Genomic DNA, 13,173 nt, shown 5'->3' on the forward strand with positions numbered 1-13,173 from the left:
GTGCGGTACTCTCGTCACTTAGTTATGTCTCTTGGTTTTCTTAGCGCCTAGAATGTCATCCTTTCTCTGGTCGACGCAAAGGGGAGGAATAAAAACAAGGGTAATATTTAAGGGGGAGCTCTTGAGTTAAACATTAATGATGGTCATGAACTACTGCGGGGGTGACGTCTTTATAGAATCAGAGTCTTGCAAAAGGTAGGACAGTAGACTAGTGTAGTATCTATAACAGCTAGCGATGTATGCACAACTTTTGTGACCGGGAAGACAGCGGTAGGCAAGCTGATTTATGTGTGTCAATTTTCATTGTTACAGTGTGTGTTAGGCATGCTGTGCGTCATCAGGATGTGCTCAAATACTGTACTCGACAGACTTAGTGTTGTGACCTCCCCGTGAGTTTAATATGAGAGGCTCAATGTTACATTATTATGGTGGTGCCAGGCATGCTGTGCGTCGTCGGGATGTACTCAAAATGCTGGACTCGGGAGACTTAGTATTGTGACCTCCCTGTGAGTTTAATGCGATGGGCTCAATGTAGCACATGCCAGCGTTACAGAGTGTCTTATTTTTGCCATCCTTTACCTTCAGGCTGGTCGCGTTCTGTGCTCCTACGTAGTTCCTGCTTCTGTCAAGGGCTCCAGTCCTGCAACTGATCCGTTCTTCCGACATGTGTTTGCAGTTGAGAGCGTTTTTTTATCCAAGTTACTTCCGCGTTCTCGCATCCGGTGCAGATTGCCGTCTCGGCGTACTGCCGTTGTTCCCTGCGTGCCCTGCCCTCACCTGACTTCCTGTTGTCTACAAGCCGCTTCTTTTGTAGTCATAGGAGCACGTGGCCTGCCCTCGCCTGACTTCCTGTTGTCTAAAAACCGCCTCCTTTGTAGTCATAGGAACACGTATCAACCTGCTCAGGTTCAGTTCAGTTCCCTTACTCGTTGGCAGGCGCTGTACTGCTGCTTCCTGTAAGCCGTGAGTGCAGAGACTGCAGAGGTTTTTGTAAGGAATTGGGCCCCATCCTCAGATGTTTTATTTGGGGTTACAGGATTTCTGCATCCTGCTGTTATACACAGTGCAAAATCTCAATCATTTCATTAAGACCATTTTCCATAGTTCCCAGGTACATGATAGCTTTGGCTTCAAATCTGGCTAGTAAATTATCGATATTGCCGCCTATGACATGTTTCAAAACTGTCCACTAGATGTCGTTTGGGCCATGGCCTTTATCGATGCAATGTTGGACCATGGGTGCATTTAATTCTTAACATTTTATTCATGACCGGTGTTGGATTATTCTTTTCTTCACATGTTGTGTGGTTTTACCTATGTAGGCCTTGAGGCATGGACAGGGCACACAGTATATAACGTTATGTGTATTGCAATTTGTGAATTCTTCGTGGTTAACATTTTTGTTCCCATAAGCGAACTTTGTACCTTCAATAGTACTTGCACATGATACGCAGTTGCCACAGTGTCAGTGTCCTTTAATGGGAGGCAATGCAAGCATTGTTCGTATTGATGGTATTGGTGTCTTTCCTGACGTCTTTGCCCATACAAGTTTGTCTTTGATACTTTTGTTTTTCTTTAGCGCGAAAACTGGTGTATCCTTAAATACTTCCAATCCCTTCACTGTATGCCAGTTTCTTTTAACGATTTTTCCCACTTTATTTGTGATCCCTGAGAAGGTAGTGACACAAACCAATGGTATTATTTTTGGCTTTTCTTTAGGGGTCTATAGAGTATCCCTTGGTGTATATCACACTCTTTTCATTGAACGCTTTAGCAGTTTTATAGGGTACTTTCTTTCTACCAGTTTATCCAGGAGGAGTTTGGTGTTGTTAAAATAATCTTCCTTTTTGGTGCAATTGCGCCTAATTCTTAAGAACTGACTATATACGGAAGGTTTTCACGCAAGTTCCGTTGATGAAAGCTAGTAAAGTGCAAGAAGGTGTTCTTGTCCGTTTGTTTTGTGTAGAGAGTGGTATAAATGACTCCGTCCTCATGCTTCAACAAAAGGTCTAAGAAATTGAACTCATTTCTGCTGGAGTTAAGCGAGAACTGAATGTCTGGGTACCTCTGATTAAGCCAGATTTGGAATTCTGTGAGTTGTTCAAATGTGCCCCGCCATAACATGAACACATCGTCGATATATCGACGCCAGATCTTTATGTGCCCATCATGTGGGTTGTTATTGTATACCCAACGTTCTTCGAATAAGGCCATAAACATCACTGCCATCTCCGGGGCGAAGGGATAACCCATCGCGGTTCCCTTCATTTGTAGGAATTGTTGATCGTTAAACTTGAAGAAATTGTATTTGAGGCATAGCTCGGCCAGCTCTACCAGATAGAAAGTTGGTACATTGTGAGGCCGGGTACGTTTTTCCAGGAACAGCTGGAGGGCTTCTAGACCTGCTTCTTGAGGTGTGTTGGTATGTAGACTGACTATGTCTAATGTCACCAGTAATTCGGCTTCAGAGTCAAAGAGTTGCCCTTCCAAGAAGGTAATAGCTTGCATCGTGTCGCGTATGTAGCTTACTGTTTCCCCGACCAGAGGTTTAAGGAAAGTGTCTACAGATTTAGCTGGTTTCTCAAGAATTGAGTTAAGCCCAGATATAATTGGTGTCCCAGGGGGATTTTCTGCGTCCTTATGAATTTTAGGAAGGGCATACATTAGTGGTGTCCTTGGGTTGTCATTAAGAAGATATTGCGCTTCTTTCTTTGATAGCCATCGTGTTCTTCCCCGGTTGCTATTAGTTTTGACAATTTTGATTTCACCATTTGGTCCAATCCTCATCTGTTCTTATATAATGATCTTCATTCGATAGTTGACGGTTAATTTCAGCTTCATATTATTCTCGCTTCATGATCACAATTGCCCCGCCTTTATCCGCTGGCTTTATTATGATATCTTGATGTTTCATCAAGTTCTCCAGTGCCTCCTTCTCATTTTATCATCAGGTTCCATATCGTGTAGTTCTTTCTGTCCAGCACGTCTAGGTCTCTCATCACATTCTTCTCAAAGCTCAGTAGTTCTATCGGCATGTCCACTGTGGATGGACAGAATGTGGATTCATTTTTGAGGCCCGAATAGTTTCGTTTCTGTGTATCTGGTTTCTCAGCGAAGAACGCTTTCAACCACATCTTTCGGAAAAGTTGGATCATTTCGAGTTTGGTTTGACCCATATCTGGCTTTATGGATGGTATAAAAGATAGGCCTTTATTCAGGATTTGGATTTCATCAGTTGGTAAAGTATAGTCTGTCAAGTTGTATACGGGGCTGGTCCCATTTGCTACCAACTGTAGGTGTTCCTCCTCATTGTTATTTCTCCGTGATATTGGTTGTGGATATATCATTGCTTTAATCTTGTTCTTCCTCTGGGGCATCCACTGCCTCTCTCTAAAAAAAAGTTCCAGTTGGTAAAAGCGCACCTGTTGGTTGTCCCTGGCAGTGGTAGATGGTTCAGCGTCGCTTGAGCTATCGGAGTAGGATGAGGCGTCGAAAAGGTAGTTAACTGTCTTCTGCTCCTACCTCCGTAGGTTCTCAAGGTTCCTGTATTGGCTGATTGTTGATAATAGTCCTTATCTAAATACGGATACGTCTTTCTCTCGCTGAAGTTTAAGATGTCTTTTTGGAATTTAGACCTTTTGAAGTCTTCTGTAGTCTTCTTAAAGGTGGTGTTCTCTTTTTCCAACTCAGCAAGCAGTCCATGAGTGTTTTCAATTGCTGTGTTGTTCAGAAACACTTCTTCTAGCTCCCTTATGAGATCCAGCTCTTTCAGACTCAAACGCTCTGCTGTTTTGATTGAGTGGAACATCCAATCTCTTGAACACTTCGTTCCGATATGGCTAAAGCCTCCCAAGTATTCAGGTTGATCTATAAAGATCACTGGGACATTTTTGACCTGCAGGCCTACTGGAATTGTGCCTGCTCGCAGATGTTCTCATAATACTTCGCCGTGGAGTGCTGTGCGAATCTGTCTTTTCTTAAGCTGTGTTATCTTTTCTAGCTCAGATTGTTGTCCTGGGTTGGTGATTGTACTACCAGGATTCAGTGTGGAAGGTCTTCTCAGTAGCTCCTCTATGTCTTACTCCCTAAAGCAAAGTGTTTTGTGTTCAGACATTTATAGACTTGTGTTGCCGGTATGTAAAAAGTGATTCTATGTGAAGGATGCCCTCTTAATGTTTCATTACATGGGGAGGTCACAATACTAAGTCTGCAGAGTCCAGCATTTTGAGTACATCCCGACGACGCACAGAATGCCAGGCACCACAGTAATACCGTAACATTGAGCCTCTCGCATTAAACTTACGGGGAGGTCACAACACTAAGTCTGCCTAGTACAGTATTTGAGCACATCCTGATGACGCACAGTATGCCTGGCACCACTGTAACAATGAAAATTGACACACATAAATCAGCTTGCCTGCTACTGTCTTCCCGGTCACAAAAGTTGTGCATACAACACTAGCTGTTATAGATACTGCACCAGTCTGCCGTCCTACCTTTTGCAAGACTCTGATTCAATAAAGACATCACCCCCGCAGTAGTGCATGACCATCATTAATGTTCAACTCAAGAGCTCGCCCCCTTAAACATCACCCTTGCTTTATTTCTCCCCTTTGCATCGACCAGAGAAAGGATGACATTCTAGGCGCTAAGAAAACCAAGAGAAATAGTGACGAGGGTACCGCACGACACCACCAAACCCCTGCTCAGTCTAGGAGCATCACTTGTACCCTGCTTTAATGTCTAGTCATCTTGTGACCACCACCTAGCGACCCCTTGTATACCTAGAGTCATCTTGGGAGCGACACTTGTGTCCTTGTTTCATATCTAGAGTCATCTTGGGAGCACTGTCAGTACATTGCTTTAGTTTACAGCTCTAATCGCAAAGTTATTTGTGCTTGTGTTGATGGAGCAAGGTTTCGTATAAAAAGAAACTTGCTTGTATGCAATCCTCTCGAATAACTTAAAACATTTTAACCAACCTGTCTGTGAATACTAATTTTGCATCACATTTTACATATTGTATCTAGGGGAAGCTTTTCTATGTGGTTCACCAATGAATAACCCGAGTGTCCTAAAATGGCTGCCAAAAACGCGGGAACTCTTGACCCTACGAGAGGAAGAAGATGCAACATTGTATTACAGACTTATCGATCCACATATGAAATGCTTGTGGGTATTAAAATTAGAGCTAGACAATAGAACTAAAGAAAATGATTGCACTTAGTATGGTGTGATGTCCTCACCCCACTGCTTGGCCCAATCAAATTGCGGGTGTGCATGGAATTGAAACATTTGGGGGTGGATCATACATTTGAATTGGTATAACAGAGGTAAGTTCTAGATAGTTAGACACACTTGACCTACGAGATGCTGATGCTATGCTGAGATGCTGCCCGATTTTGCTGCAATCTGACTGAAGAATCCAACACTAGGGAAATTTGCGGAACAACCAAGGAGGCACATCTAGGAAGGGGTCTGGACGAGCCCGAGCCGCAGAGAGTAGAACCAGAGAGGGGTGTAACGCTCGCGTTACACTAGAAGAGGTCACCTTCCCAGGCCTGAACCGGTCCTAAATCCTTGACAGTCTGATGTCGGGGTCCTCACACCATTCTAGGTAAATATAACTGTGGGGTTAAATGCTCACTATTTGCTCTCTATTCTTTCTCTCCTCAGGTGCTGTCATTGCAGGAATTTGATTAATGCAAATTTGATTATAAACTAACTGTACTATTTTTCCTGATGGAGAATTCTGGTATATCTATGTGTATTCTGATTTGACTCACAAAATGATTAATTCAGATAAACTTTTAAAACTCCTGAGTCTGTGGTTCTTTAAATAAAAGATAAATGTATTATTCTCTTTCCTCCCTATTCTAATCTACTACTAGATCTTTCAAATGTGCATTTACTCAGGAGACAGGAATGGTAAGAATACTGGTGTAAAGGTTTCCTAGGGTAATCAAAATTGATGAGCAGTGGATATTTGCTAGCTCATTGAGTGTATGAATGTATATGGGCCCAAATGAATGTTGTGTGTATGAATGTGTAGAGCTGGTAAACTCCGCTGCATCAGTTTTTCTTGGTAGCAGAGGCATGGTTAGTATAGTTAGTTAGGTGAGGATTTTATTTGAAATTTTTAATTATTGATTTATGTTTTAACCAAAACCCATTATGTATTGTTTTATGTTGTCTGGAAATTCACGGGAATATTGAATAGCGGGTGGTAAGTGGAAGCCACACTGCAGTGAGGTTATTGGTCTGGATCGAGAAAGTGCAGAAAGTTACAATGGACTGGAAGTATTAAGTTAGGGAATAATTTCTTGTATGATAGTGAGAGTAATTGGTAGCGAGGAGCTCGCTGGTGAAAGTTTGGTATTATATCACCTAGAAAGGGTAATACTGAAGGAGTAGCAGGTTCTCCGATGCTCGTGTGAAGCGGAAAAGTTTACTCGTAGTGTGTGAAGAGTAAGCGGAATGGTTTTACTCGCAGTGAAAGAAATCTTACTATTCTTTGAATTAGTGGGTCAGACACAATAGCGAATGTTTATACGTTGTTTAATTAATGAAATTTGTGAGAAAATAAGTTTTTGCATTACCTTGTAAAGGAGGGGTCAGTTGAGGGTGCTGCACTGACATCACTGAGAGCCACACTGGGATTGGTTGAAACAGCAGGCATGTAGTTGATGCGAAATTGTAAAGGTGGGGTCAGTAGTAAGGAGAGATACTGACGTCACAGAAAAAGCAGCGCAAGCATTGGCTGAGCGAGCGAATAGAGTAGAAGTTGATTGGTCTACAGAATAGAAAATGCACTGGTATTGGAGAATTTTTAGAATTAAAACAAGCTTTGATTGGTCATCAAAATAGAGATCCCAAGAATAATAATAGATAGTGGAGATTGCATGTACGATCGAACATTAACAGGGACTCGACCAGATAGAAGATTTATAGGGTTTGCTTACGAGCAGTACCTTAACAAGCACAAGCACGCAATGTACGGAGAAAAGAGAAAAATGTCATTCATGCAAAAGGTTAGGAATTATTTTAAAAAGGACAAACCCATTCCTCCTCCAAATACGCCTGCATCATACATGATGGTGGAGAGAGGCTATCATACCTGTGTATGGTTAGAGAATTGGGTAGAACATACAAAAGATGAAGGAATATTAGCATTTCCTAAATACAGAAGCTTTAATGGAAGAATATTGTACAACTTAAGAACCCGGATGAATGAATTAGAACCCAGACCTAGATTGACTCAATATGAGGCTTTAGAAGAATGGGAAATGGAAGCCTTTGAACGTGATAGACCCAGGAGTAACAGGACCTTAAGCAAATATTACCCGAAATTTCCCCGAGAGACTAGAGATAGTCAAATGAAACAATGGAGACAGGCCATGGTGGCAGAAGGTTTATATCCTGTGTTAACATCAGAAGAGCAGACAGGAGGTAACTGTACAGAGAAAACCAAGCACTTAACCATGTTAGGTAGCGGAGAAACCGAAGAGGGATACCTAGAAGACATATTGATGAAAAGTCCTCCACCATATAATGATGGATTCAATAGAATGACCCCTGGTGCCCCGATGATAGGAACACCTTTAGTTACCCAGATAGTACATGACACCGCAGACAGGGTACTTCAAGAAAAAGAAAAGAAAGCAATAAATAAAAATAGAGATGAATTGATTCAGATTAACGCCCATCCGGAAGCATTGACCATACCAGTGACAATAGGTCCGGTAGTTCCATTGTATGGAGAAAAATCAAACTGTCCTAAAGTTCCTGTAATGCCTACCCCAAGCATAGAACCTAGAAAAGATAATAATAGATGATCAAGCAAGTGAATGTGAATCAGTAATATCATTAATCGATTTGCCCATAAGAGAGCCAATAATGGAAAACCCCGAAGAGAAATTTGCCCAGTTGTTCAAAGGAAGTTAGACTAGAAACATCATCAGGAACTAGAAGTCCCACAATAGTAACCCCAGAAGATATAGAGAGATGGTCTCAAGAAATAGAGAAGCCAAAGTCACAGCCAAAAATATTAGACATTTTTAAATTGAGAGTAGAATTGGAAGAAATGGTTGCTGGAAATGTGGGTCTAGACAGATTAAACACATAGAGTGAGGAAGAATTACTGTTTATTTGTAGAAGCATTACACAAAATACAAAGGCCTTCCATGAAAAATGGACAAATTTGGCATCAGAAATGGGAATCGACATAGGGAAATCAAAAGTGTTGCGGAAACCATATAGAGCAGAATTTTCTGATAAAGATTTGGAAAACATGAATGTGTCTGGAAGAAAGTTGCAGATCAGGGAGTTGTTATTTCTGTTGCAAAAGTGGGGAGATCTTGAAAGATGGAAGGTTAGATGGGCAAAGAAAAAAGAAGAAGCACAGGTAAATCGAACAACGTCTGAATATGCCATGAGTGAAACAAAAAAAGCTGAGAGGTTGTATCCAATGAGAGAAGTACCCAGAAGGGGGTACGTACATGTGCCATGGAATAGACAGGATATTTTGTCATTTACAAATGATTTCCCAAAATTGAGAGAGAAACCAGTGGAGTGGAACAGACAAGTTGAGAGGTTTGTGAAATTTTCAAAGGTGTTATTAAAGGATCTGGATGGTCTGTTTGACATAGTGGTACCTGCAGATTTGTGGACGGAGTGTAAAATTACTGAAGATTGGCCTAGTGAGGAGTATCCAAGAGATTCAAAGACAGGCGCCACGTCAGAAGATGTAATGAAAAAATATCATCAGGTGATCACTTTTCTAAAGAGTAACATTCCCCGGAAAGAAACAGATTGGGAAAAAATAGACAGGACAACCCAAAAGAAAAATCAATCTGTGCATGCCTACTACGAACGTCTTTTGCAGGTGTTCAAACAGTATAGTGGGTTTGAAAGCTTAGAAAACAAAGAAATGACTCATTTTGTATATCGATTTGTGTCTGGGCTGAGATTGGATATTTCTTAAATGATTAAGCAGCACATGCCGTGTTGGCAATCAAAGCCCATTGACGAGATTTTAAAACATGCTAAATATTGTGGGGACGAAATTGCTAACAAAAGAAAAGCCTTAGAAGAAAAAGTAATGTGGGCACAAGTAAAATTAGCTGAACAGCGAGAGCTCCAATTAAATAAACAGTCAGAAAATCAAGGAAGAGCACAAGGTCAAGGTGACAATAATGGGGGAAAACCTTGGGGAAGGTTGAATCGGGGAGAGACAAAGAAAAGATTTCCCTGTAACGGGTGCTGGAAGTTGGGGTATTGGAAGAACGAGTGTAAAGCTATACAAGCTAATAATGGCCCGAATCAAAATTTACATTCACAGACGCAGAATGAGGTGTTAATGAGTCATCAGCAACAGAGTATAGATCTACAGAGTCAATTGCCACCTGCCCCTAAATCAAATTTTGTCAGTCAAGCCAAGTACAGTGTGGACGCCGGATTTCCAGAAGGAAGTGGTAAGAAAAATGTTGTAATATCACAGTTTCTTTTGCAGAATCCACTAATTGATTATGATCAGGAATGATGGTGACTGAGTGGGGAGGAAGGGGAGTGCGTACTTGGCGCATCCCTACCGGTATCTCAGTCCGGTCCATACGTGGAAGGTAAGGTGGAAGGAAATTATATCACTTTCTTGTTGGATACTGGTACTACCAGGTCTACTGTAAGAACAGCAGACATTCCTAACCTGCCCCTCTCGGGTGAAGACATCCAAGTTGTAGGTGTTTCAAATAAACGGATTAGAGCCCCGATCACAGAACCAATGGAGGTGCGAATTGGAAATTTTAAAGAAATGCATAAATTTGTAGTCTGTGACACAAGCCCTATAAATTTGCTTGGAAGGGATTTACTGTGCAAAATGAATTGCACCATATTTTGCACACCGGATGGTGTTGCAATACAAACTCCAGATGTTAGTTTACAAGTTCATGCTAGCTAAACAGGGATCAGAAGTAAATTAATTATATTCGATGATGACGCAAAATGAATTACCTGCCGAAGTCAAACTGAATGTAAATGCAGAGATATTAGATTTTACTGGAAAAGAAATAGGATTAATGGCAAATGTAGATCCCGTAAAAGTGACAGTGAAAGAAGGTGCTGTTTATCCGAATACCCGACAATACAATATGAGTCCAGAAGTAAAAGCAGGTGTTGCAGCAGAGATTGAGCGATTAGTCGAACAAGGCATCTTGAAAGAAATAATGAGTAGCCCTTGTAACTCACCTATAATTGGCCTTAAGAAACCTAACGGAAAATATAGGGTAGTTCAAGATCTTAAGAAAATTAATAAGATTGTTGTACCATGCTGCCCAGTAGTGCCTAATCCAGCTGTGATTCTTTATCAGATACCATGGAAAGCAGGATGGTTCATAGTAATCGATTTATGTCATGCATTCTTTTCTATTCCATTGCATCCAGATAGCAAGTTTTTATTTTCGTTCATATTTGAAGAGCATGTTTACATCTGGAATTGTGTGCCTCAAGGGTACACTGAAAGACTTTCAATCTTTAATCAGATTCTCAAAAGAAGCCTTGAATCTCTTGTGTTATCCAGAGAGTCAGTCTTGGTGCAATATATTGACGACCTATTGGTGGCGTCACATATACGAGATGACTGTGTTACTGATTCAAATGCACTGCTAAATCATTTGGCAAAGGGTGGACATAAAGTGTCCCCTGAGAAACTTCAGTTTTGTAAAAATTCAGTTAAGTACTTGGGACATCAAATAGAAAGAGCGGTTAGAAGGGTGACTTCTGAAATCATCAGAATAATAAGACAAATGCAGTTGCCACGAACCCAAAAAGAAATAAGAAAGTTCCTTGGAGTTGTAGGGTATTGTAGGCAGTGGATCGTAGGGTTTGCTTTACTAGCTAAACCTCTGATACAAATGACCAGAAAGAGAGCAAAAGATCCTATAGAATGGGATGATGAAAGTATGGGATCTTTTAGAAAATTGCGGGAGTGTTTGTGTGAAGCTCCTGCTTTAGGAATGCCAGACTATTCAAAAGAATTTGCATGATTCTGCTATGAGCGGGGTAATTGTGCACTTTCAGTTCTGACACAGAGGCATGGATTAATGAGAAGGCCAGTGGCATATATTTCTGCTACCTTGGATCCTGTGGCCTGTGCATTACCAGGTTGCCTGAAAGCTGTTGCTGCAACTTGTGTAAGCATAGAACAGAGTGAGTCAATTGTAATGGGACATCCTGTCAAGGTGTACGTTCCTCATGCAGTGGTGATTTTACTGACCAGAACCCGAACGCAGTACCTTACTTCCAGTAGCCTGACAAAATATGAAAGAATAATACTGGGGGCTGAAAACGTGACTATAGTAAGGTGTACTGTTCTAAATCCAGCCACTCTACTACCTGATCCTTATGACGAAGAAGTGAAATATGAAGTTGAACATGAATGTCTTGACGTGACTGAGCTCAGCACCAAACCACGTCCTGACATACAAGAGGAACCCTTGAAAAGCGCTGAGCATGAGCTATTTGTAGATGGCTCATGCATGCGACATGAGGAGGATGGATTAAGTGCTGCTTACGCTGTATGTACATTAACTGGAATAGTCGAAGCATCCTATTTACCAGAGGTCAGATCTGCACAAGTAGCTGAATTAATCGCTTTAATTAAAGTAAGCAAAATTGGGAAAAATTGGAGAGTAACCATATTCACTGACAGTCAATATGGTTATGGGGTTGTGCATGATTTTGGCCAACTGTGGATGCAGAGGGATTTCCTGACTTCCTCATGGAACCCCATTAAAAATTGAATTTTTGTGAAAGAATTACTTGAGGCAATTCAATTACCAAAAGAGGTGGCCGTGGTTAAGTGTGCTGCTCACCAATCAGGAGATGACTATGTGACAGCCGGTGACCGATATGCTAACCAGGTAGCCCAACACTGTGCAAATCATAAAATTGCCTTAAACAAGCAAATCAAAACTTGTGGAATCAGCTACCAACTTATGCTACTTGCAGGAGTGGGAACCTGGGAGGAGGTGAAAGATCTGCAGGATGCAGTAGACATGAGAGAAAAAGAAAGGTGGGTGAAAATAGGATGTAAAAGAAAGGCCGAAGATGGTGTGTGGGTTTGTTAGGATGGCAGACCAGTCATGTCAGACAGTATGCTTGCATCGATGACTAGAATGTACCATGGAGACACACGTGGGCAGAGATGCAATGATTCGACTTTTCAGACAAGATTGGTTTAACGCAAAGTTCAGGAATGTAGCAGGGAGCCTTTGACAATGATGTTTAATATGTCAACAAATGAACCCTGGCAGGAAATCTGTGGTCTGCATGGGAAAAATTGGAAAGGCAGAGGGTCCTTTTGTAAGACTTCAATTAGATTTCATTCAACTGCCCGATTGTCGAGGGCTGAAATTTGTACTTGTCATAGTTTGTTTATTTTCAGAGTGGGTGGAAGCATACCCGACCCGAAGAAATGACAGCTTGACAGTGGCCAAACTTTTATTAAGAGAACTCATCCCTAGATTTGGCTTTCCAGTAAAGATTGAATCAGATAGCGGGTCTCATTTTAATAATGAAATAATTAGACTAATTTGTGAAGCATTCAAAGTCAAACAAAAATTGCACTGCGCCTACCGTCCAGAGGCTTCTGGAGTGGTAGAACAATTAAATGGTACAATCAAGTCAAGACTCGGAAAGGTGTGTGCATCCACCCCACTGGAATGGCCTGATGCTTTACCTCTGGTTCTGATGGGACTCAGAAGTATTCCAGACAAAAATACTGGAGTGAGTCCCCATGAGATACTCATGGGAAGAGCCATGAGACAGGCATGTGTACCAGGACACAAGCTGTTGAATATAACTGATGACTTGATTTTGGAGTATTGCAAAAAATTGGCTGACAGAGTGCGTTCTATCTCTCATCAGGTTGGGGAAGATGCTTTCAACAGACAGCTGAGCCAATCGCATGATCTGAATCCTGGTGACTGTGTAGTTGTGAAGAATCACACTCGAAAATCGTGCCTAGCACCAAGGTGGGACAAACCACATCAATTTATATTGACTACTTCAACAGCTGTAAAGTGCGCAGGATTGCCTAATTGGATCCATGCGAGTCATACCAAAAGGGTACCAGCTCCGGAAGAAGAGTTTCAATTAAAACAAGAAATTTATGGTGCT

Source organism: Triturus cristatus, chromosome 11, assembly GCF_964204655.1.
Source record: "Triturus cristatus chromosome 11, aTriCri1.1, whole genome shotgun sequence".
Lineage (NCBI taxonomy): Eukaryota > Metazoa > Chordata > Amphibia > Caudata > Salamandridae > Triturus > Triturus cristatus.